Source organism: Natrix helvetica, assembly GCF_964273705.1.
Source record: "Natrix helvetica genome assembly, chromosome: 2".
In the NCBI taxonomy this organism is placed as follows: domain Eukaryota; kingdom Metazoa; phylum Chordata; class Lepidosauria; order Squamata; family Natricidae; genus Natrix; species Natrix helvetica.
In genome coordinates this window covers 247,598,329-247,623,585 of record NC_138552.1, presented here as the reverse complement: position 1 = coordinate 247,623,585, position 25,257 = coordinate 247,598,329, and the positions used below count along the sequence as shown (strand labels likewise).

The 25,257-nt window shown below is 40.4% G+C and overlaps 1 protein-coding gene across 1 annotated transcript in view; it reads left to right on the top strand.

Annotated features, from left to right (window-relative positions):
- Window positions 1-17,887, top strand: part of LOC309387120 (uncharacterized protein) — a 92,360-nt gene extending 74,473 nt beyond the window's left edge. The window contains exon 2 of the mRNA XM_081943332.1: window positions 17,814-17,887. The gene's annotated coding sequence lies outside the window, so the exon portion shown is untranslated. The remainder of the gene's footprint in view (window positions 1-17,813) is intronic.
- The last annotated feature ends 7,370 nt before the right edge of the window (window positions 17,888-25,257 follow it).

Here is a 25,257-nt window from a genome sequence, read left to right as displayed (position 1 = left end):
TCAAGAAAAGAAAAAAGCAAAGAAAAAGGCAACTAGCAGCCAATTGATGGACTCAATTATAGTGGCTGTTGGAAGACTTGAAGGACCAGATCAGAGACTGGTTGTCATAATACAGACTTACCATAATGATACATAATCAAAATAATTTATCTATGTATTGCCACTACCCACCTTGCTTTTAATGAATGTTAGCAAACTGGAGCAGACTTTTGAATCTAAAATTATTTCTATTTTTTTTACTGTGGACTCACTAATCAATTTGTATCTGAAAATGTTTTTTTTAATCACCTCTCTCAGTACTTAATCTCACTGAGTTCAATAGAACAAACCTACTTCACCTATGCATGTACTGTATGTATGTAGGACTTTAACCTAAATATAATACAAGACCTCTTATATTTTTTCCTACCTACAGAAACATTCAAATGTCAATCTGGACCAGCACAATTAATCTAGTTCAGAAGGCAACTTCCTAATAAGTTGCCACCTGCAGTCAGTGTTCATAGGTTGAAGCAATGACACACAGAAACCAAGAGTCATCCAAACATATGAATACCAAAATTAACAACACCCCTGTAATTATTTTAGTAGCCATAGACTTTTGCAGCTCAATATCATTGGAAAATAAACTCTTAACAGGGAGATGAAACCCGCTTTTTAAAGCTTGCCAAGCCATGTGGATATATTATTTCTTTCCAGAGTGATTAGCCTTCCATCTGAAATGAAGACCGCCCTTTCAAACCACATCTTTCTATGCTCAATGTACACTAACTAGTGTTGTCACTGTATATTGTACAGGATACCCATCTCATAATTTGAAATCTTAAAAGAAGAGAGTACAGTTTTCATTAAACTGATCTTGGAAGTCGGACAACATGGTTTGCTTATGAAATAATAACAAGAGCAGAAGTGAAAATAGCACATTTTTAAATGTTAGCCAAGACTTTGTATATTTTATATGGTAGGAAAAGCACTTCAGGCTGCAAGTAGTGCATAAGAGTGGGAAATGATAATTGCTAGAGTCAGTATACATTTCTTCCGTACTATCAAAGGCCTGCATGAAGGTAATTTGCATCTCTCTGTGTTTATGAGAGATCAGATGTGGAGGGGAGGAAGGGGAAAGTGGCATCATGTCAAGTTTATAAATATTAATTCAGCCCCAAAGTCAGAATAATTGTATTCAAAGCCTACATTTACCCTGGCTTCAATCCAAATAGTCATCATCACTGAATACTTTCAGCATCTGCTAAAACAGGCTTAAGCTATAAGATTTCTGACTAATATACTAATTGCGTGCAATTTTCAATTCAAATGTCAGATGGATAAGCCCCTCTTTTTTTATAGTCTACCTGCAACTTTTTGTTGTCTAAAGGAGAAGCCCTCTAAAATATTGGGGAAACTTTTCAAATCCTAAGGGCTATGTATTTCATGGATAAGGTCTGTATGTGAGGAGGAGGAAGGAGACTGCACTATAAAGGGAAACTTGTCCAAAATCAGGCAGTAGACTCTTGTACCCAGAGGTGGTATTCAGCAGGGTCTGACCAGTTCTAGAGAACCAGTAGCGGAACATTTGAGTAGTAAGGAGAACCAGTAAATACCACTTCTGACTGGCCCCGCCTTCATCTATTCTCTGCCTCCTGAGAACCAGCTGATCAGGAAGGAATGGGGATTTTGCAGTAACCTTTCCCTGCCACACCCACCAAGCCACGGCCACAGAACCGGTAGTAAAAAAAATTGAAACCCACCACCACTGCTTATACTTCTTGGGTGGTTATCTTAGTTTAGAGTGTTCCAGTTCCACCCCTACCCCCTTTCATTGTAGCACTTTAGGGTTTGGTTCACAACATTCTAAAAGTAACCTTGCCCCTCTAGGAATGTTTATGATATGGAGCTGCAGAAAAGATGGGAAATGAAAGGATTCAACAATGCAAAATCTGCCAAGGCAATTTGCTGCAATTTCTACTACTACTTCCATATTATTTATATATTATTTATTTATAGAGAGAGCTCAGAGCTCTGCTCAAGTTTGTGGGAAAGCAGGTGTTTTATAGCATAAAAAGGAAATATGGAAGTTCCTAGTTAATTCACCTTCTTTTCTTCTGTTTGAAGAAAAGTCAAACTTTTTTTTGCTTTTTTGCCACTGATGTCATTGTTGCTGCTGAGCTTAATATATCCTCTGTAGTTGTATCTTATTGGTAAACTGTCATGGAAGAATTATGTACAGGGGAAAAAATCCTCACAGGGCTTAACTGCATTTTATAGGAGAGAAGGATACCTTTCATTTATTGTAAAGTGTTAGTTATTATGGCAAATTCTACTTATGAATACAAGGCCAGGAAAGATATTCTTAAATCCATAATCCTCTCCCATCTGGGGAAGGATCTCATAATCCATCTCTTTGACAGAAATTTTCCACATGAATTCTTGGGAAACTATGCATTCACAATGGCTCTCATCCCAGTAAATGAACCGTAACTTCAATATTTATTGTTGCAGTTTAAGTTAGCATTGGATGTACACAGTGTCAATTAATTTTGGCATGTAAATAAACAGCATAATTTTTATTCATTTTATTTTCTTGAATGTGGGGAGATCAGAAGATATTATTCATTATTAATGAATGCCTGTGGAACTGGTTGATTTTTAGACAGTTTTAACTAGACCCAGAATTTCATTTTAGATTTGATTAAAATTTTATTCTTAAGTACAGTCACCAGGAAAGTGGAAATTTCAAGAAATAAATATATTTATTTTATAAAGGCATATTCATATGCAATGATATTATAATGCATTGCATAGTATATGCATATTAATTGTATAGTATTTATTACAATGAACTTTTCATTTTATATGGCATTAGTGGATCTGGGCTGTACTGAAGTTGCTACTTTATATGTCAAAATGCTATTCTTACCCTTCAAAACACAAAAATTGGGCATCCTTCATTTAGGAGCATTCGTCTGAGATGAGAGTACCATGAGTAGAAATCTGAAAACAAGAAGACAGTTTGGTCTAGGGCAGTGGTGGGCAACCTTTTTTTTCAACTGAGCCAAATCTCGCCAAAACCACGATTGAAATTTATTTTGAGAGCCACATTTTTAAAACCGAAAATACATAGGATGGTACACTGTTTTTAGTTTCAATAAGTTTTTATTGAGAATATTCTGCATGCAAGTATCCACATAGGTCGGGAGGGTACAAATAACACAATTAATAAAACAAAAACTTTAGAACGATATTATTTATCGATAACATTAAATTCCGTAAACTTTGCCTTACAATGTAGAGAAAATTACATCCTGACAATGACTGACAAAGTCACAACCACTAATGTGAACATTGGCCTTGCATTTCCTTGGATAGTTTGAGTAAGTCAGGTTTGTATGTTGTTGTTTTTAATTTCATCTCTCTCTCCCACTTTCTTTTTTTCTTTTTCTTTCTCTCTCTCTCTCTGGCTCTTTGTCTCTCTCTCCCTCCCTCCCTCTCTGTCACCCTCTGTCATTTTCTCTGGGTGTCTATCTGTCTGTCTCTCTCTCTGTATCTCTGTCTCTCTCTCTTCCTTCCCCCATCTCTGTCACTCTCTCTGTGTGTGTGTCTGTCTCTGTCTCTCCCTCTGTCCTATGACTGCAGAATGCTGCAAAATACCATAAATGCAGGCCAGTTGTTGAGTGTTTCAAATGTGATTGGAACACTCAACAAGGTGACCACAGTGTGTGTGTGTGTGTGAGTGAGACAGACAGATAGACAGAGAGAGGAACAGAGAGAGGGAGTGAGAGAGGGAATCAGAGAGAGACTGACAGAGTCTGACAGAATCAGAGAGGTACTTTTAACTACCTGGCAGCAGCGTTTTGCCTTGGGGGGCTCCTCAGAACATCCCAAGACTTCGGAGGGAAGCTTACAGCCCGGAGCAGGAGCAAAGCCCCTTTCCCAACTGGCCCTTCCTCCCTCGGAACGCTTCGGAGGGAAGCTTCTGCAAAAGCCCGGGCGAGTGACAACAAGTTCCCGGCGTTACGAAGTCTCCGAGGCTGTAATTTTCTGAGCTGTGTGCGCGCGCCTGTTTTCCACGGTGTAGAGCAGCGGTGAGATTCTGCGCGGCAAGCGATGATTCCGGGGGCCATCCGGGAAGATGAGGAACATGAGGGGGGACCCTGCCCCCCCACTGATGGCCTCCGGAATCATCGCTCGCCGCTGCTCACACACCGTGGGAAACAGGTGCGTGCGCACAGCTCAGAAAATTACAGCCTCGGAGACTTCGTAACGGCGGGAACTTGTTGTCACTCGCCCGGGCTTTTGCAGAAGCTTCCCTCTGAAGCGTTCTGAGGGAGGAAGGGCCAGTTGGGAAAGGGGCTTTGCTCCTGCTCCGGGCTGTAATTGCGCCTATGTTTTCCACGGTGTGGAGCAGCGGCACAATTACAGAGGCTAGCTGCAGAGTCCTGACTTTTGGGGCGGCCGCCCAAGAGGAGGGAGGGGAGCGGGTGCTCGGCACACAGAAGAGCCGTATTAAAGTGTATAAAGAGCCGCATGTGGCTCGCGAGCCGCGGCTTGCCGACCACTGGTCTAGGGGCTAAGGCAGCAGATTAGAAATCTGGAGACAGTGAATTCTAATCCTGATTGAGGCATGAAAGCCATCTGAGTGACCTTGGGTCAGCCCAGCCCACCTTATAAAGTTGTTATTATGGGAAAAATAGGATCAGGGAAGAGTATTATGTAGGATTGCTGCATGGATTTATTATTATACCTTTATTATGAATTAATAAAGGCAGAATAGATATCTAATAAATAAAATATTTTTGTTTTTTGTATTTAATAATATTTGTTGACTGGCTCAATCAGTGGAGATTATAGGCAGTTTACTATAAAGGAGTCAAAAGAAGCAAAAGCAGTAATATGAATCATAATACAGAATGATATATCCACAGTGCCTTAAGGGCAAATGCAAGCAAGACTAAGATATGTAAAATTCCAGAAGTGAGTCCCAGGTGAGAGGCTGGCCAAATGGGGAATATCTGCATGTATAAGCAGAGGAAGAGGAAAACCAGTGAAGGTAGATTTTCCTTTCAAAACCCCCATGGCGATCAAGATTTTTAGAGAAAGAATAATTCATTGACACCGTGGAACAGCTGTTCCTTATTATCTAAATTAAGTTTTCAGTCTTTCCCATATTACTTTTCTTTTTGCAATAAGGTTAGGGTAAAATAACAGATACATTATGGAGAAATGTATGGAATGAAGTCTGCATTATCAGAGAGAAAGTGCAGTCCAATCCAAAGCCACAAAGCTGCTTTAGCTGCTGCAGTGGTAGGTACTAAGACCAGTTCTTAGGGAATATGTCTACTGTTTCTATTCAACTGCCTAATGATCTTATGGCCCCAAAGTAGAGCTATATACAGTGTATACTCTGCGTCTGACAACACATTGATTTGTTCTGAGAATTCAAAACATTATGATGACTTTTTGTTTTGTCATAAGTCAGAACACCAAATGCCAATATAGTAACCTGACTTAAGATAAATGTTGATCTATCTATACACTGATAAGTCTGAAAGAAATGGCACACATTCTCTAGGGTTTTAGACAGAAATTCTCAGTGGTTAAAACTAGGATATATGGCATGCAATGCTTATGCATTAAGACTGAGCTTTGTACATGTAAGGGGTTGTGTTTCTTCCAAATAGGGAGTCAATTCTCATTGCTAATTACAGGACATACATTTTTGTGCAATATTCAAACTGCACAACATTTACACATTCAGATTATGTATAGTACAATAGTAGGAAACATCTTTTGTATTACTACTGTATTACAAAAAACTGTTCCACACATTTCAATGTGGAGAAATGCAAAGTTTTACATTTAGGCAGGAAAAATCAAAGTACAAATTAGGCGAGACCTGGCTCAAAAACAGTAACTGTGAGAGGGACCTTGAAATCCTAGTGGATGATCACTTGAGCCAGCATTGTGCAGAAGCCAAAAAAAGCTAATACAATCCTGGGTTGTATAAAAAGAGGCATAGGTCACGTGAAGTATTAGTACCACTTTATAAAACCCTAATCCATACCTGGAATACTGCAACCATCATACTACACCAAAAATGTTGAGACTTTGGAAAAAGTTAGGAGAAGAGCATCTATGATGATCAAAGGTCTGGAGATTAAAACCTATGAAGAACTGCTGCAGGATTTGAGTTTGGCTAGTCTAAAGAAAAGAAGAATTAGAAGTGACATGATAGCAGTATTCCAGTACTTGAGTGGCTGCCAAAAAGAAGAGGGGGTCAAATAATTCTACAAGGCACCAGAGGACAGGACAAGAAACAATGGTTGGAAACTAATAAAAGAGAGAAGCAATCTGGAATTAAGGAGAAACTTTGTAACAGTGAGGACAATTAACCAGTGGAACAGCTTCCCTCCAGAAATCATGGGCACTGCATCACTGGAGGTTTTTAAGAAGAGTCTAGACTTTATACAGTCATCTGAAATGGTATAGTTTCTCCTGCTTGAGCTGGAGGCTGGACTAGAAGATTTCCAAGATCCCTTCCAGCTCATTTTCTTGTTCTGTTCTATTCTGTTTTGTTCGTTTCTGTTCTACTGTACTGTACTGTACTGTACTCTGCAGTACTCTAATCCAACTTTATAGTTCTACCCCAAATAACTTGAAGTCCACCTCCCATAATCCTGTGTCTATGTATTTTCACAAGTAGTCTTGATTTATGACCACAAGTAGACCAGAACTTCCATTGTTAATCAAGGCAGTCATTACACAAGTTGCACCCGATTTTATGACCTTTTTTGCCATGGTTGTTAAGAGAAACATTGCAGTTATTAAGTGAATCATGAGGTTGTTAAACAAAACTAGCTTCCTCCATTGACTTTGACAGAAGATGATCATATAACACACACACACACACACACACAGGATGCTGCAACTTTTCTAAATGCAGGCCAGTTACCAAGTGCCTAAATTTTAATCATGTGACCATCACTATTTGGATGCTGTGACCGTTGTAACTGCAAGGACCAATTCTATAAGTCACTTTTTTCAATGCAGTTGTACCTCTGAACTGTAACTAAACAAATGATTGTAAGTCAAGGACTACCTGTATATGTTTGTACAAAAAGAGTGAAGTAACACATTTCTCTGGATAGGAATGATAGATTTTCAGATTTATGCATCACCACATCATTGCAGTGATGGAAACCTCTGAGGCTAACTGTGATGTATAAATCTTGTTTGAACACAAATTAATGTTTCATGCAGCTTTTGCGCTCTGTAAGAATAACTAAATGAACTGAAAAAGTTCCAATTAAAAAAAAACTTTGCCCAAAAACAAATAGTTAAAACCATTGCTTTTTATAGAAGGTCTTTGCCAGATTTGAGACTCTTCAGGTACAGCTGAATTTTAATACAACTTGAACTGTAGGGTTAAATGATAAGAGAGGATGATACTTTTGACATCTTCTAGAGAGCCACAGCTTCTCCATCCTGACCTATTCATCACATTTTCCATGTGCATAAGTCCCTTTCTTCTTCACCATTTAATGTGCAGGGATAAAGGATATGGTCGGCCCTAATCCTGAGCGCAGAGGAAGAACCAGCAGATATGATGGTGATTCTGTTCTTTTTCCATCCATTCTCTCCACTCTCACAGAGAGTAGATGTTTATCTGTTTTAAAGTGCTCACAGATAATACATTTTCTCAATTAAAGAGCTATTCTAATGAGGAAAGATAAGGGAGTGGGTGGATGGAGGGAGTACATTGCCAAAATTTTGATTTCACAAATTCTTCCAGGAAACAGAAATGATGAAATCGTTGTTTTTTTTCTAATTGCAGTTGACCCACTGCTGCTACTGTTAAGTACTGGAGTTTCTAATCCATTTCCCTGAATATTTAACCTTCAAAAATATTTGTGGTCAGGCTAATGGTATAAGCATTTATATTTCAGAGATATTATTACTGGAATTCTCCAGCAGAATTGCACTTTCTATTCCTGATTTGATTATAGTATCTTGGCTTTGTTCTTTCAGAATCTCAACCCACTTCCTTTTTACAATATTTGAATGATGATGATGTGTGTGTGTGTGTGTATGTGTGTGTGTTCACACATATATATAACCCGGAGCTTCTAATCCATTTCCCTGAATGTTTAACCTTCAGAAATATTTGTAGTCAAGCTAATTGTATATGCAGTTATATTTTAGATATATTATTACTGGTATTCTCCAGCTCATCTGTTTCCTGTTTATACTACAACACATTAATGATGCCAAGTATGTACATAAATACATTGTATTGTGTGTATGTGTGTGGGTAGTAGACACACAAACTGTATTTATATTATGAGCTTCTATTCCAGCCGCCAATTAAGAAATTTCAGCAGATATATTAGGTCTATGTAGGCTGGCTGATTCGTGTTATTTACTTAGTATGTTTTCAGGTGAATTTTCCTATTTAATGAGGAATCCTTGTACTAAAGCTTTTCAGAGTGTATGTTGTTCTCTAGTTGGATTGGGTTGTGAGATGTAAACATTTTAAAAATTATAGTATATCCACAAATTACTATCTATGAGGAATGGATATTGTCTCTTAGCAATGAGGATATGCAAGTGATTCAACCAAGCTCCAGATAATGAGTCAAAATGAGCTGTTTTTAACTGAACTGCTGCAGTATGCTAGGTATTGTGAATAATACAACAGTGCTATTTCCATTTATCTGTAATAGAGCAGAAAGCTAAGAGTATGAAAAGAAGAAGGGTGAAATAAGTTCCTGATAGGTTGACTTTCAATTCCCATGGAATAATTCCTCCAGCTTTCACTCTTGACCCATCTCTGAAGCCACAGAAGAGCAGAGAATGGAGTGCAGTATTTTGAGAACATGCTGCCCGATATGCATCCATCACTACACCATCTTTTCTGAGTTGCCATAGCATCCAACAATTCATATGTTTTCCTAGATTTTCTTGCATCTTCCTAGGCTCACTGGAATCTTCACCTCATAAAACTTCCCTTGTAGCTTTATGGTTTTTTTTTTTAATTTTGGACACTGCCAAGAATCCACTGGAGCTGGACAGCTAATAAATTTAACATAATCATAATCTGTGTCAAAAATTGTTTTTTTTAAAAAAAATCTAGAAAATGTTAGAAGACTCTAGCCCTCAAACCCATGCAGTTTTTTGCCCAAACACTAAGCAGTTGTTATTCCCTCAATAGTAACAAATATTTCTATTAATTTTAGCCTATTCTGTTGAAAGCATAAAAAGCCACAGCCCTTTGTGGCTTTCCCATAACAGTCAAAGGGAGGACCCAAATTGAAGCAAAGAGCTATAAAGTTAAAGCAAGTTCTTTTTGAAATATCCTGAAAACATGTCTCCAATCAGGGAAATTTCTGAATGGATATCTCCTAGTAAAAGAGGGACAGGGAGGGGAACTTCAGGCAACTAGGAATGAAAGCAAGTATACCTGTCCCAGGATAATGTTACAAAATCCAATCTGGGTTGGTCACTGGGACCAGAGGTTTAGTCTTCCGAGCTTTAGGTCTATGCTGGAGCTTCTCTCTTGCCAGAATGTGTGCCCCAGAACTAGGGAAGTTTTCTGATTGACTCCAGCTTTAAAAATATTTATTTACTTTTTAAATAGAGTTTATAGGTCACTCCATTCAGCCAATCCTGAGCAGTATCCAATTATTCAAATTTATAATTTAGATGTCAACTTTCAAAATGACTCCGGCTGAAGCCATGTTTCCTTTCTTTGTTTCTTAGTTGCCATATGTATGGAGGGTGAGGGAGACCTACGGGATGTGGGATATTTCCCTCCATTGTGCCAGACATAATAGCGATAAGGTCCATGTGAACCAAGGTCATCTCAACGAGCACTAGTAACAGCCATAGGGAGCAGCTGAACAGTTAACATTGGTTAACATGGCTTGTGATACAAGTGGGGTGGGTGATGTCTATTCTTTTAATTATACCAAAGTGTAGGTTTTATTTAGAGTTGGTTTCACATTTGAATGTGCCAATATGATGTACCCAATAAAATAAGATCTTTGAAAAAAGCTACAGCCCCAGAATCCTGAATTGATTGGGACCATTACCTGGAAGCATGTCATTAAGATTAAAACAGACAGAAAATCCCATTTTAAAACTGAAACTCTATGCATTGTAGGTAGTCCCCACTTAATGGCAGGGTAGGGCTGAAGAATTTGTTCAGTATCTGCAGGATAAAATCGCTCAGATCCGAACAGGCTTGGACTCTGACTGGGTAGATTCGGGCGAGCCGACGGGGATGAATCTTGAGGAGACTATCTGGGATGGGTTTGACCCTGTGACCCCCGAAGGCATGGACAGGATTATGGGGAGACTCAGTGCTGCCACTTGTGTGCTGGACCCGTGTCCCTCTTGGTTAGTTTCGGCTTCCCGGGAGGTGACACAAGACTGGCTCCAGGCAATTACCAACGCTTCATTGAGAGAGGGGTTCTTTCCCACCGCCTTGAAGGAGGTGGTGGTGAGGCCCCTCCTCAAGAAGCCTTCCCTGGACCCAGCTTCTTTAGCCAACTATCGTTCAGTCTCCAACCTTCGCTTTGTAGCGAAGGTTGTCGAGAGTGTGGTAGCACGTCAGCTTCCCCAGTAGCTGGATGAAGCTGTCTACCTGGATCTGTTTCAGTCGGGTTTCAGGCCCGGGTACAGCATGGAGACGGCATTGGTCACGTTGGTCGATGATCTCTGGCGGGCCCGGGACAGGGGCTGTTCCTCTGTCCTGGTCCTATTAGACCTCTCGGCGGCTTTCGATACCACCAACCATGGTATCCTACTGCGACGACTCGGGGGATTGGGAGTGGGGGGCACCGTTTTACGGTGGTTCTCCTCCTACCGGTCAGATCGGTCACAGTTTGTGTTGACTGGAGGGCAGAGATCGACCCCGAGGCACGTCACTTGTGGGGTGCCCCAGGGGTCGGTTCTCTCACCCCTCCTGTTCAACATATACATGAAACCGCTGGGCGAGATCATCTGTGGTTTTGGGGTATGGTATCATCAATATGCTGATGATACCCAACTTTTCATCTCTACCCCAAACCACCCAAACGATGCCCTCGACGTGATGTCCCGATGCCTGGAGGCTGTGCGGATCTGGATGGGGAGGAACAGACTCAAGCTCAATCCCTCCAAGACTGGGTGGCTGTGGTTCCCGTCATCCCGATTTGTACATCATGTTCCATCTTTGACAATAGGGGGAGAAATTTTAGCCCCCTCAGAGAAGGCTCGCAATCTGGGAGTCCTCCTGGATACGCGGCTTAGTTTAGAAGAACACCTGATGGCCATGACCAGGGGGGCCTTTTACCAGGTTTGCCTGGTACGCCAGTTGCACCCCTTCCTGGATCGGGATGCTCTGTGCACAGTCACTCATGCCCTCGTCCTTTCTCGCCTGGACTACTGCAATGCTCCCTACATGGGGCTGCCCTTGAAGAGCACCCGGAGGCTTCAGCTGGTCCAGAATGCGGCCGCGCGGGTTGTCATGGGGGTACCTAGGTGCTCCCATGTCACACCCCTTTTAGGCGGCCTGCATTGTTTGTCAGTTGTTTTCCGGGTGCGATTCAAGGTATTAATTATGACCTTTAAAGCGCTCCATGGCTTAGGCCCAGGGTACCTGCGAGACCACCTACTGCCACCAGTAGCCTCCCACCGTCCAGTACGATCCCACAGAGTTGGCCTCCTCAGGGTGCCGTCGGCCAAGCAGTGTCGGCTGGTGGCCCCCAGGGGGAGAGCCTTCTCTGTGGGAGCGCCTTCCCTCTGGAATGAGCTGCCCCCGGAGCTCCGCATAATCCCTGACCTCCGGTCCTTCCGACGCGCCCTAAAAAGTTGGCTTTTCCAGCAAGCCGGCCTGGCCTGTTAATGTTAATGTTAATTTATTTTAAATGTATTGTTTCTTTAAAAAAAAATCGGTTTGGTCTTTTTGGAAATGGGTTTAATCTTTTTTTTTAACTTTTGTGATGTGTGTTTTTAATGTTGTACGCCGCCCTGAGTCCTTTTGGAGAAGGGCGGCATATAAATCCAAATAAACCTAAACCTAAACCAACCATTGGGACAGGCAACTCTGTCACTAAGCAGAAAAACACACCACTAAAGCAGTCTTAGGGACACAATGGCTCAGTGGCTAAGACGTTGAGCTTGTCAATCAGAAAGGTCGGCAGTTTGAATCCCTAGTGCTGCGTAATGGAGTGAGCTCCTGTTACTTGTCCCAACTTCTGCCAACCTAGCAGTTTGAAAGCATGTAAAAATGCAAGTAGAAAAATAGGAACCACCTTTGGTGGGAAGGTAACAGCGTTCTATGCACCTTTGGCATTTAGTCATGCCAGCCACATCATCATGGAGACATCTTTGGACAGCGCTGGCTCTTCGGTTTTGAAATGGAGATGAGCACTGTCCGCTAGAGTCAGGAACAACTATCACATATGTGCGAGGGAAACCTTTACCTTTACAGCAGTTTTTTGACACTACTTCACATTTGGTCATTAGGCAAGGCACCATATAATCACTGTTCACAATTTACTTCCCGATATGCACCTTCTGAACCATAAATAACTTTAAATGCAACAACCTTGAATTATATCAAGAAGCCAACTGGCAACCAGTGCAGCTCTCAAGGTATTACTGTAGTGTCCTGAGATGCATCCATGCACCATAACCTTTTCAGCCCCTACAAAGAGATTCCAAAAGTTGTTCAAGGCAGCTCCATGTAGATCGTGTTGCAATAATTCAATCAACAAATGGCTAAGGAATGAGTGACAGTGAAGAAAGCTTCTAATTTCAGGAAATATAACAAATGACACACAAGATGGAGCTCTTGCAGACCCATAACACCCCTTCTGTGGTGGAATAAGTCTATGAAGTGGGAGAAGCAGCATTTTCCCAGGATGGAGGGAGTACATTCCAAGGAGGGGGGAGGGAGTCAAGAGACACAACCTGGAGATGAATTTAGAGAAAGAGATTTAGGATAGTCACTCCCTAAAATTTGCCAGGATTATAGTAGCCATTAGGGTTATAATAATAAAGATTTAGTCTGACAAGATTTTGTCTATATGGTATGAGGAAATTAAAAATTGAACTTTGGCTGGGATGTTTTATGTCATTCTTGGGCTCAACTCTCATCGAGCAAGAGTTCTGTATACAAGAGGATCCCCAAAGTATGAACTGGTTCTGTTTGGGGAAAGTTCTATCCCACACAGAGCTAAAGATGGTATCTTCATTGAATCCATAGGCCTTTGAACTCATCTTACTGGAACTGAATTTTAGTCTCAATCTCATTTTCCCCCCATCCAGACCTGATGAATAGCACTTATTTTGAATAGCACTTCAATTCTACCTTCTACTCTGTTGTATTTTTACCTTTTCTATTATGTTTTATGTTGATTCTGTAGAGCAGCAAGAGTCATTTTGATGGCAGTGGCAAATAAACAATTGGTGGGTGGCAATCCATCTGCATGGCGCCAGGTTTCCTTAGTACACTGATGATACTCATAATGTTAATCATAATCATAATGATGATACTGATGATAAAGAAGAGGGAGTCAAACTATTCTCCAAGGCACCTGAGAGTAGAACAAGAAGCAATGAGTGGAAACTAATCAAGGAGAGAAGCAAATTAGAACTGAGGAGAAATTTCCTGACAGTGAGAACAATTAATCAGTGGAACAGCTTGCCTCCAGAAGTTGTGAATGGCCCAACACTGGAGGTCTTTAAGAAGATGTTGGATAGCCATTTGTCTGAAATGGTATAGGGTTTCCTGCCTAGGCAGGGGGTTGGACTAGAAGACCTCCAAGGTCCCTTCCAATGCTGCTATCATATTGTATTGTATTGTACTCAACTTTACATCTCAACTCCTGACTGAACGATAGCAACAGATGCAGAACCCATGCAGATGGAATATCTTGCTTAGCAGTTTTATGTAAAGTTGAATACAAGTAAGGAGAGTGTTGACTCCTGTGGTGCACCACAACTGTGTACCTGGGCTTAATCTCTCCCCCTGACATCACCAACTGTTTTTATATGCTACCACCATCAAAATACTGCCCTATATAGAAAAAATACAACATAAAACATAACCAACAAAATAAGTAAAAATACAACAGTGTTACAATAATAAAAGAAGGTACAATAAAAGAGAGAGCAAAGTAAAATTAGGGGACAGACCTCCAAAACATCTTGCTCTTCAGAAGCTGTTAGGAAACCATCTTCCACTTGTTGGTCTAACTGGAACCTAAGTTCAGATACATGCCCAAGAAATCAATCTGTTCCCTGACTGGTAGTATTTGCTCATCTAGAAGTAACTCTGATGACAATATCGGACCTTGATATATCAATAGTTTCTCATTCCATGTATCACCACGATATAGATCCAAATATGGACTCAAATCCATGTTCAAATAATAAGAACATCTTGATGAGTAAAAATCATTCCAGCTGCCTAAAATTGCTACATAGCAAGGATTCTAAAATAAATCAATTATCCCAACTAGTAATTATCTCTGTGTAGGAACCAATCATTTAGACTAGTAGTTGATTTCCATTTACTGTACGTATTCAACAGAGGCTGGACAGCTGTCTACAAAGATTAGTTTAATTTGAACTTCTGCATAGAGCATAAATTTGCCAGATTATTGGGAGGCACAAACAAGCATTTGGCACCCTAGATAAATTTCTCCACAGAGGGAACAAATGTAAGGGAAAATAATCTTTCCCTTATACACAATCTTCTTACGTAATTTGATGATGTATCTGGGAAAGGGCTTCCGATACAGATTTTAGGAACTATATTAGTGTATAAGGCAGCGATGGCGAACCTTTTTTGGCTCGCGTGCCATAAGTGGGGGGAGTGCAGGGGGGTCATGTGCAGGCGTGCCGCACCCATAATGCAATGCACGACCCCCAGTGCACATGAGCGCACTACAGGAGCTCCTCCTCCCATTTTTACATGCTTTTTTCGCCCTCCCCAGGCTCCAGAGGCTTTATAGGAGCCTGGAGAGGGCAAAAACAGCCTCCCCCGTCCCCCCGGACGCCTTCCGAAGGCGTCAGGGAAGCCTCTGGACAGTCCCTGAAGGCTTTGGAGCGCTCAAAATGATCCTCTGAGCAAACCGGAAGTGACTTCCGGTTTGCTCGAAGGGTCGTTTTGAGCTCTCTGAAGGCTTCAGGCACCGTCCGGAGGCTTCCCTGATGACTTCTGGTTTGCTCGGAGGATCGTTTTGAGCACTCCGAAGGTTTCAGGGACCATCCAGAGGCTTCCCTGACACCTCCGGAGGGCTTCCGGGGGGGTGGGGGAGGCTGTTTTGCCCTCACCAGGCTCCTATAAAGTCTCTGGAGCCTGGGGAGGGCGAAAAATGGCTTTAAAAAAGGGTGAACTCAGCTGGCCAGCGCGCGCATGCGTGCTGGCCAGCTGACAGGGCAGCGCCTCGCATGCCCTGACAAATGGCTCCGTGTGCCACCTGTGGCACGAGTGCCATAGGTTCGCCATCACTGGTATAAGGGATTGCTGGAATTGGCTGTCTAAGTGGGAGAAGGGCCAGTGTAATATATAATGTCTTCATTCAAGCTATATAGCTTAGTTTAGTTTGTTTAGAAAGATTCAATAGTCAATACTACCGAGAGAGGTCTGAGAGGAGTGATGGTCTTGCATTTCCCATGTTCTTTCTTGCATGGGATTAGTTCCATAATAAATGAAGGTTGAGATATAAATGTACACAATAAATACAAAAATAATGGTAGTTAATGAGCTCTTCCTAGGTGTTCTTGCAACTATCTCATAAGGTTCATAAACAGAAATGAACATTCTCATAAATGCTATAAAATAATCTCAGTATACTGTGAGCAATCTTACATAGTTTTTTATTGCATTCTATGGAGGTGGAGAGATGGATAATGAATTATTTGATTTGATTCATGGCTATAGCTGAAAATGATCTGCTTCATTCTCAAAATATTTAAAAAGGCAAATCCTAACTTAATCTCCTTTTATTGATATGGCATTTTCCCAGCACTAAGTAGACAGATGTTTGCATTCTTGCTACTTCCAGAGAACTGGGAAAATGTATCTTTTTATTTAAGTCCAATATACAAAAATTAAATCATTGTGCATGATCTTACCCAAGTTTATAAAAAAGCATTCCTTTGGAAGCACTTTAATTCTAATGGCCAGAACAATCCACAGTCTTTTCAAGAATCACCAAGGTGACTTCCGGTTCCGGCGGCTACGGCGACGGGCAAGATCTTTGCCCGCTCCCGCTCTCCGGTGGGCTTCCCCGTCTCTGGGGGGGCACAGGACGCCCTGGAGAGGCGTCCTGCCGAGGGAGCGGCTCGCGGAAGGCCCTGGCACCGGCGGCGGCTGGTGGGGGCTTCTCCGCTTTGCTCCAGGCACCGGGGAACAATTTCGGAGGGCGCGCCTGCATCTCGCTCCATGCCGATCGGACAACGCAAAACTGAAGGAAGCAGCGGCGGTATGGTGAGGTGCTTCCTCTCTTTCTCTTGAGTTGATGGACTTTTCAGTAACTTTAAAAGTTAAACTTTCGGATTTTTCTTGGAGGAGCGGCTGGAGGGAGGGGGATTCCCCCCCCCTTGGACAAGAGGCTTGAAAAAATCTTGCTCTCGCCCCCAGGGGAAGGAGGAGGGGGGAGAGCCAACTAATGATGCCCCACCCCAGTAAAAGTGTTTTTCATTGGACTTAGTTCCAGAACTTATTGATGACCTGAGAACTTTGTGAACTTTTAAAATTTTCTTATGCCTCTGAGCCCAAAGCTGGCAGGGCAAGATGGCACACTTCCGTTGTCTTCATGAACTGTGAAACCTGACTCCACCTTTAAAATTCAGGCTTCCGGTCTTTGTCTCCGTGTCACCCAGAGGAATCTCTTGTGGATTGTTATTTCCTGAACTCTTTGGAGAGAAAACCCTTCTCTATTGCTAGACTGACTAAAGAAACTCCCACCTGCTTGGATCTTCTGCCTCCTGGACTCATCTGTCTGCTCTACTTCTCCAGCTGTCCAGTCTCTACACTGACTGATCTCTTTGTTTTATAAACCATGTCTCCAAAAAGACCACCTTCTGGAAAACCTGGCTTTGCTACTTCTGCACCGACATCTGCAACATCCAGTCCTGCCACACAGTCAAAGATTACAGAACTGATGCAACCTAAGAGTACAGAGATGGATTTGCAACAAGTGCTCCGGCAACTCATACAGGGCCAGGAAGAAATTAAGAAACAATTAAAAGAAATGAAGGAAGAAATTAAAGAGAATCAAGTCCAAATTTATAAGAACTCACAGAGACTGGACCTTGTGGAGGGTGGGGTGGCGGAGGCGAGGGGGGGGGTAGAGGCTCTGCAGAAGGGAAACAAAGAACTTGATATCCAACAAATGAAAACAGAGTTTGAGAGAATGTCCTTTTATCTTAGATTTCAAAATGTTATAGAAACAGATGGGGAAAATATAAGGGACATTATGACTAATATTTTAGCTGAATACATACACAAAGATAAACAGCAGATGGAATGGGAGATAGATCTGGTTTATAGAGTGAATTCAGCATATGCCAGAACACACAATGTACCCAGGGAGGTCCATATTAAATTTCTTAGGAAAAGCACAAGAGATGAAATTCTGGGTGTACAAAGGGGGCAAGCATTGACATATCATGACAGGGAGATAACCATCTTGAAACAGATCCCCCAAAAAATTAGGGAGAAAAGGAAAAACTATTCGCAATTAGCGAATAAACTATACCAGAAGGGGGTGTGGTTTAGATGGTTGATGCCTGAAGGTATGCTGATATTCTGGGAGGAGACAAGAATCAGAATCAATACACCCATAGAGGCACAGGCCTTTATGGAAAAAAATAAAGCGAACCTAGAAAAAACAGAAGACTCTACAACGGTCACACAGGACACGGGAGGGGCCGGAGCTCTGCCAGTGGGGGGAGAAGGGGCAACACCAAGAAAGCTCAGATCACAAAAATGAATAAGAAAACCACATTGTTATAAACAGACCGAAAGTAATAATGAAATTATATCTAGACTATATATCATAACTATATAAATTGATTGAAAACTTTTTTTTTTAGAATTAATATGCTGATTTTTTATGATCATGTATTAATGTTTTATACTTAGATGTATCTTATGAGTTTGGAGGGAGAGGGCATCTGCCACACTTGCAACTGCCAAAATTTGTAACCATTCCACCTACCCTTTTCCTTATAAATGTTTTAAAAAACCAATAAAAATTTTTGGAAAAAAAAAAAGAATCACCAAGGTCCAGTCTTATTTAAAAAGGACAGAAAACTTTTTTTAAACAAGTCAAAAAGACAAAATCTAGGAAAAGGTCAGAATTGGGAGATGGGGCAGGATAAAATAAAGCAACATTAAGAGCTACCCAATTTAATAATTTCTCTTATTTTCTTGGAAAATATTTTTAAAATGTTTACTCATGTTTGAAATCTTTTGTATTTTCCATATGCTTCTATCCAGTTGTCATTATGTAGATCAAAAGAATTAGCAAGACAATTGTAGCTGATTAGGTAAGGTGCCTACATCCAGTCTATATAATAGTATTTCCTGGTATGACACTGTCCAGATCTGTTAGGCTAACTGAATTAGGACAAACAATATACACACGAAAACTTCAAAATAGCCAGTAAGATCTTATCACCATTTTTTTTTCAGTCTGGATACTACATTAAATATTATATGTGTTGTGGTCCAGCAGGATCCAGTTGAGCTGCTGATGGACTGGGATAGCAAGGAACCATATGAGTCTGGCCTGGACGATGTGGAGGACCCTGTGCAGGGTTTAGACTGAGAGCAGGAACCAGAGAGGCTGGTTGGCCACCAGGAGGCGCCTGAGGCATGAAGCAGTGGGGAGGATCAAAGGCAGTTTGTCCCTGATACTAGATTGAGAAGGGCTGAGAAACGGAAGCAGCAACTCCGTCGGCAGACTCAAAGAAGATGATTAAGCACAGTTGGTTGTGGATTGGCCCCTCCCAAGAGAGATTATAGGTGAGGCGTTGGGAGGGGACATTTGCAGGAAACCACCATTCAAATTAGTAGTTAAGAAAATCTATCTGTGTATTCTAGCCGTGTCTGCTTGTTTGGACTATCTGTGTTGATTCATTTGAATTATCTGGATTGCTCTATTGAACTTGAGTTGTCTGGGCCCTCAGCCAAAGGATTCGTTATCTTAGTAATTAAACAGTGGTAAACAGCCAAGCCTGTGTTTTGGTTTATTCACAGGTGTGGAGAGGGGGGTCAAAACAGATATGTATGGGTAAATTGGGGAGTCAACATTGAACAGTAACCAGTAGAGAGAGATATAAGAAAAGGGAGAACTATAGTTGACTTCTCTTCCTTTCAGGTGGCAATCTAACAAAGGAACTCAAAATGGTAGCAGTAATGGTGTCTCTAAGCTAAAATTTGAAGCTTTAGATCTGTCATGTTGTTAATCTAAATACAGCACTCTGTTTATCCTCAACCTTTGCCTTTTTTTTGATCCAGCATAAATAGATCATGAATTGGTCAGTAGTTAAGCGAGATCAAAAGCTATTTTCTCCTTCCAAGAAGTGTAATTAGCTACTGGAATAAACTGGGTCAAGGACTCTACCCAAATATTTGTTGCAGCCAATCTAAGACAGCACACTCTCATTCGAGCTACAATAGGGCTTGATCTAGGTGCATGATAGATCTGAACAGGAATTTTTTCACATCAGTGATATTATCTATGTCTTGACTACTCTATGGAATATGGAGGTATCTGCTTGGTATTATCATCCATAAATGCTACCTTTCCTGTTGCAGAGTTAAAACAGCCACTTTTTTTTATTAAGAGCTGAATGATGAAATGGATGATCCAGTATTGTATGTGGAGAACAAGTGACGGATTCTTGATTCTTCTGTAAGTATAGAAAGAACCCTGCCTGAAGCTTTATTTAACATATAATCTACTGCAGTGGAGACAGCAATCATTCCATTGTCTCTGAAACAAAATGACTAGTTTTGCCTTTCTGTATTGTGCAACATCTCCATCAAGATGTTGAAACGGGGCTCAAGTACACTTTGCTTTTTGTGACTAATCTGCATGCTTCCTTGCTGATCAGTTGCCTAAATTAATTGCTTGTCCTGGTATTTTGGAGTATCTTTCACCTAGTAGTTCTTGAAGATGTAGCAGACTATGTGATGACATGAGGATCTTATTGCATTCTTTGATAATGTGACAAAATTAGTGGACCAGAGGAATGCCGTTGATATAGTTTACTTGGACTTCAGTAAGGCTTTTGATAAGGTAGACCATAACCTACTACTAGATAAAGTAGAAGAATGTGGGTTAGACAGCATAACCACCAGATGGATTGGTAACTGGCTGACCAACCGCACTCAACGTGTAGTTCTCAATGGAACTGCATCTACATGGAGGGAAGTATGCAGTGGAGTACCCCAAGGCTCTGTTTTAGGCCCAGTACTCTTCAACATCTTCATCAATGATTTGGATGAGGGAATAAATGGGGAACTCATCAAATTTGCAGATGATACCAAGCTGGCAGGAATAGCCAACACTCCAGAAGATAGGCTTAAGATACAGAAGGATCTTGACAAACTTGAACATTGGGCACTATCTAATAAAATGAAATTCAATGGTGAAAAGAGTAAGGTTCTACATTTAGGCAACAAAAACGGAATGCACAGGTACAGTATAGGTGATACCTTACTCAGTAGTAGTAACTGTGAAAGGGATCTTGGAGTCCTAGTGGACAACCATTTAAATATGAGCCAGCAGTGTGCAGCAGCTGCCAAAAGAGCCAACACAGTTCTAGGCTGCATCAACAGAGGGATAGAATCAAGATCACGTGAAGTGTTAATACCACTTTATAATGCCTTGGTAAGGCCACACTTGGAATACTGCATTCAGTTCTGGTCGCCACGATGTAAAAAAGATGTGGAGACTCTAGAAAGAGTGCAGAGAAGAGCAACAAAGATGATTAGGGGACTGGAGACTAAAACATATGAAGAACGGTTGCAGGAACTGGGTATGTTTAGCTTAAGAGAAAGAAGGACTAGGGGAGACATGATAGCATTATTCCAATATCTCAGAGGTTGCCACAAAGAAGAGGGAGTCAAACTATTCTCCAAAGCACCTGAGGGTAGAACAAGAAGCAATGGGTGGAAACTAATCAAGGAGAGAAGCAACTTAGAACTGAGGAGAAATTTCCTGACAGTGAGAACAATTAATCAGTGGAACAGATTGCCTCCAGAAGTTGTGAATGCCCCAACACTGGAAGTCTTTAAGAAGATGTTGGATAGCTATTTGTCTGAAACGGTATAGGGTTTCCTGCCTAGGCAGGGGGTTGGACTAGAAGACCTCCAAGGTCCCTTCCAACTCTACTATTGTATTGTATTGTATTGTATTATCATCGCCTGTCATCCCTCCTAGATCATTAAATTTATTAGAATGAATTCTGGCCATTGTAAATAAAGTGGTTGATGTATCCCTGTGAGAAGTATCCCCCTTTACCTAAGTGATGGTATGACCTTCTGAATAATAAAATCTGCACTAGAGAGATAATCCTTTAGCCATGTACAATTATGCAATTATAGGCTAATATCAAATAGTCAAGTTTGAGAAAAATGGCTGAAAAGGAAATGGTCATAGAATCATAGGACTGAATTAATTAATTAAATCTCCTGCTAGGTTTCGTTTTTCAAATAATCCCATGTGTAACTTTAACAGCTTTATGCTTTTATCATTGTTGCCACTGAATGCTTTACATAAAACTAAAGCCAAATAGGATTTTTTTCTTTCTCTCATTTCTTTTTTAAAGCTAAATTTTGCTTTTTATATCACTTGTGAGATTGATCCACCTCCCAGAGGAAGGACTGGAAGAAAGGCTAATTCTGTTACTCATATGCCTCAGTGTTACAAGGCCAAGAAACAATGCTTTGGATTCTATTACTCCATTTTCCCCTTTTAATTTGCCAAAAGGTTAACACCAGTGATGGCATCCTATCTCTCTCATATTCTGAGGTTCATCTAGAATGCCAAAAAAGACATACCCCTGGAAGACAGTAGTAGCAGACATACAAAATGAAAATTTGTTAGTAAACAATGTTTTGACTTTAAAGTATTTGTATTTATTTTCTACCTTTATAAAATATATTGGATATCTTGAGTACTTGCCAGAGTAGAAAAATGAGAAAAGTGAGATTATACCTGAATAAGGTGAGTAAGTAAACAAATAACTTAACCAGAGAAATGGATTGGCTCAGAAAAGATATTCTTCATTCCTTTGATTTTTGAGAAGTGAGGTGATGATAAAGAGGAAATATTTAAATAATTTCCAAATGAATTCAGCACAAGAATTAAATGTTCCACTATTGTAATATCTCAGTTGCATTATGCAATAATCAAAAAGCTTATTTTAACAATAAAACAATAATATAATAATATCAGTTGATACAGATGCCTTTCCCTTATATAATGAAAATTGATATTCTTCTTAATGTGAACTTACTTATAAGCATTGCGTTTCCATATATTTTTATGAATATATATGCATTGGCTCAAGCTTATAACATGACCAGTGTTTTCACAAAATTGTAACTTGTCATTGCCAGTTTAGAAAAGAGAATATGAATGATACTTGTGATAGTAAAAGCTAATCTAGACTCTATACCCAGAGATAAGTCTCATTGCCAGGGCTTCTGTTTATTATATATTCTATTTTTGTGACTTGTAGAAGGAATGTGCCTTTATAGGCTAGTATGTGTGCTGGTCATATTGCCATTTGTGAAGGAACAGTAGCTCTGCTGCTTTTCTGCCCTTAGGGAAATGCTGTTCTAGCTCTATAAAAAGGTTACTGAAGTTTACAGGATAAATATAGTGATTACACGACACCTGATGCCAAAGATTTGTTTTCTCATTTTGATTCAATCTTTGAAATTCAACCCTCCTCATCTCTTCTCCCCACATCTCTTTCATCAATTGTATACAGCTGTATCCTATAGAATTTTGTTACAGGTTTCAAATGTACATTTGTTTGAAGTAACCATACCATATCATACTATAAGAACTCATGTTGTAAGTCTCCATATTGGACTTAATATTTATATATTCAAGGGTATCAGAGGCAGAGGTTTCTATGAGGCTATTTTTATTTGTGGTATAGACAATACTTGAATTGAAGGCTTCGTGATTCATGGAGTACATAACAATCCTGTAGTCCAGGGTAAAATACTACTGGTTCATACCAGTTCACCCCAACCGGTAGTTTAAAAATGCTAAAAAAAGTTTTTTAAAAAAGTTCAGATGATCAGCTGTGCCGCACGATTTATATTTGCCAGAAACCAGGAAATCCTGCTTTCTAGTGAATCTAAATTACACGGCACAGCTGTTTCCCCCCACCACCACTGTTCTACTTATCTTTGCAGACTCAGAAAAGGCTTCTTGTAATGCACATACACGCGAAGTGCACATTTGACGCATGCACGTGTGAAGCGAACCGGTAGCAAACTTCAGAGCATTTCACCCCTGCTGTAGACCAGACAGATGGACCACTTTAAGGCTTATACTTATGTATTATATAGATAGTCCTCAATCCAATCAACTGCATGAAAGCTGAGATAATATTGTGAATCTTGGGTCGCATTCTTTTCCTCTTGCACTCTCCTTGTAAACTACTACAATAGGTTCACATCTTTCCAAAGTCAAGGAGTTTTCCCAAAGTCTTCTAAGAAAAAAAGGATTAAATTTCCTGCAGGTCCAACCTTCTCACATATGCTTTAGATTAGTGATTACCAGATTTACTGTCACTCATTCCCAAAATATAGTTTGAGATTATTTACGAATTAATTTTTAATATGTTCAAAAATCTCTTAATGGAATTTTCACAGAAGGGCTGACAATGTTTCCCCCATCAGTCACTCTATCTGCATTGTTCAAGGAGAGGAATATCACCTCACGTGATTCATGGTGGAAGATTTCTGCAAAGACAAGTGAAGCCTGAAAGCTCTGTCCTTTTCCATTTTGCTTGAGTAAACAAATTATAAATCAAAGTTATAACTAAACACAAAAAGATAATATAGAATAGTGAGAAGTGAAAGAATCTGCATTAAGTGAAGGAAACACTTTATAAGTATTTGGTTGTTAGTTCATTTGTCAACAGTTGTGTAACCAAAATTCTTGACTCAAAATTGAAAAATGCCACACTGGAGTGACCTGCTTGATTTGAAGATGATATTTCTCATCTCAGAGGCCTCCAAAATAGTCAGCTGTCACTAAGTCTGACTGATAATACTTAGGGAAAGCTTATTTTTCCACTTGAAAAAAAGATGACCTATCTTTTTATACCGTGAAATTATTTATTTATCAAATTTATATAGCCACACATCTTACCAAAGGGGAATCTGCATTTTTGCAATTGCACTTTTGCTCTTATCGTGCATCGATATAACATCACAGTGTTCATCAAATTTAACTCCAAAGAGTATAAGTCACCTCTTCCTGTCTTGAAAAAAACTGCCAGAGGCAATTCCACTTGCTGATCAAATAGTATATATGAGTGCAGTAGAACATTCAGGTCACAGACCTGATCTTCAGTGGGAGTGCAACCTTGGCAATAACCAAAGTCAAATTTTCTCAAAAGATCTGATTGGTTTTGACTTTTCATGCTAATTCATGGGCAAACTTGGTCTTACAATAAGTAAGTGAGGTATTCATCAATAGTACTCTGAAGCTAAGGCAACTGGCAATCCTGCCTCCTAGACCCAGGAAAGAGGCCTTTGGGTTAGAAAAAGAATTTATCACTGAAACCCTAGTCATTCGTCTCTTGCAACAACCAGCCCAGTGTCTCCTGCTTTAAAAATCAAAACATCATAAGGTCTGTTAAGGGAGCCTGGTACTATATGTATTGCTTCATATGATTCTGCCCTAAAACTTCAGAATTTTCTTGCTTTTTTCCTAGTTGGAGCCCTTATCTATGTCATGGCCACTATCACTAAGTCACCATAATCTTCCTAAATCTTCTAAATTGAGTAAAGGGTGTGGGGTTTTTGATGCTTTGTGAGCTTGGTTGCTTTTAGATGTTTAATAACCAAACTAAGTTATATCATCAGTGCACTGAGAGAGCACCAATGACCCCACAGTTCAACCTTGAGTTACAAATATTCTCCTCTATGAATAAAAGCTCTTACTCATAGGGGGCCAAGTACAACTACATGAATCACATCATACAAATGATGCCAAT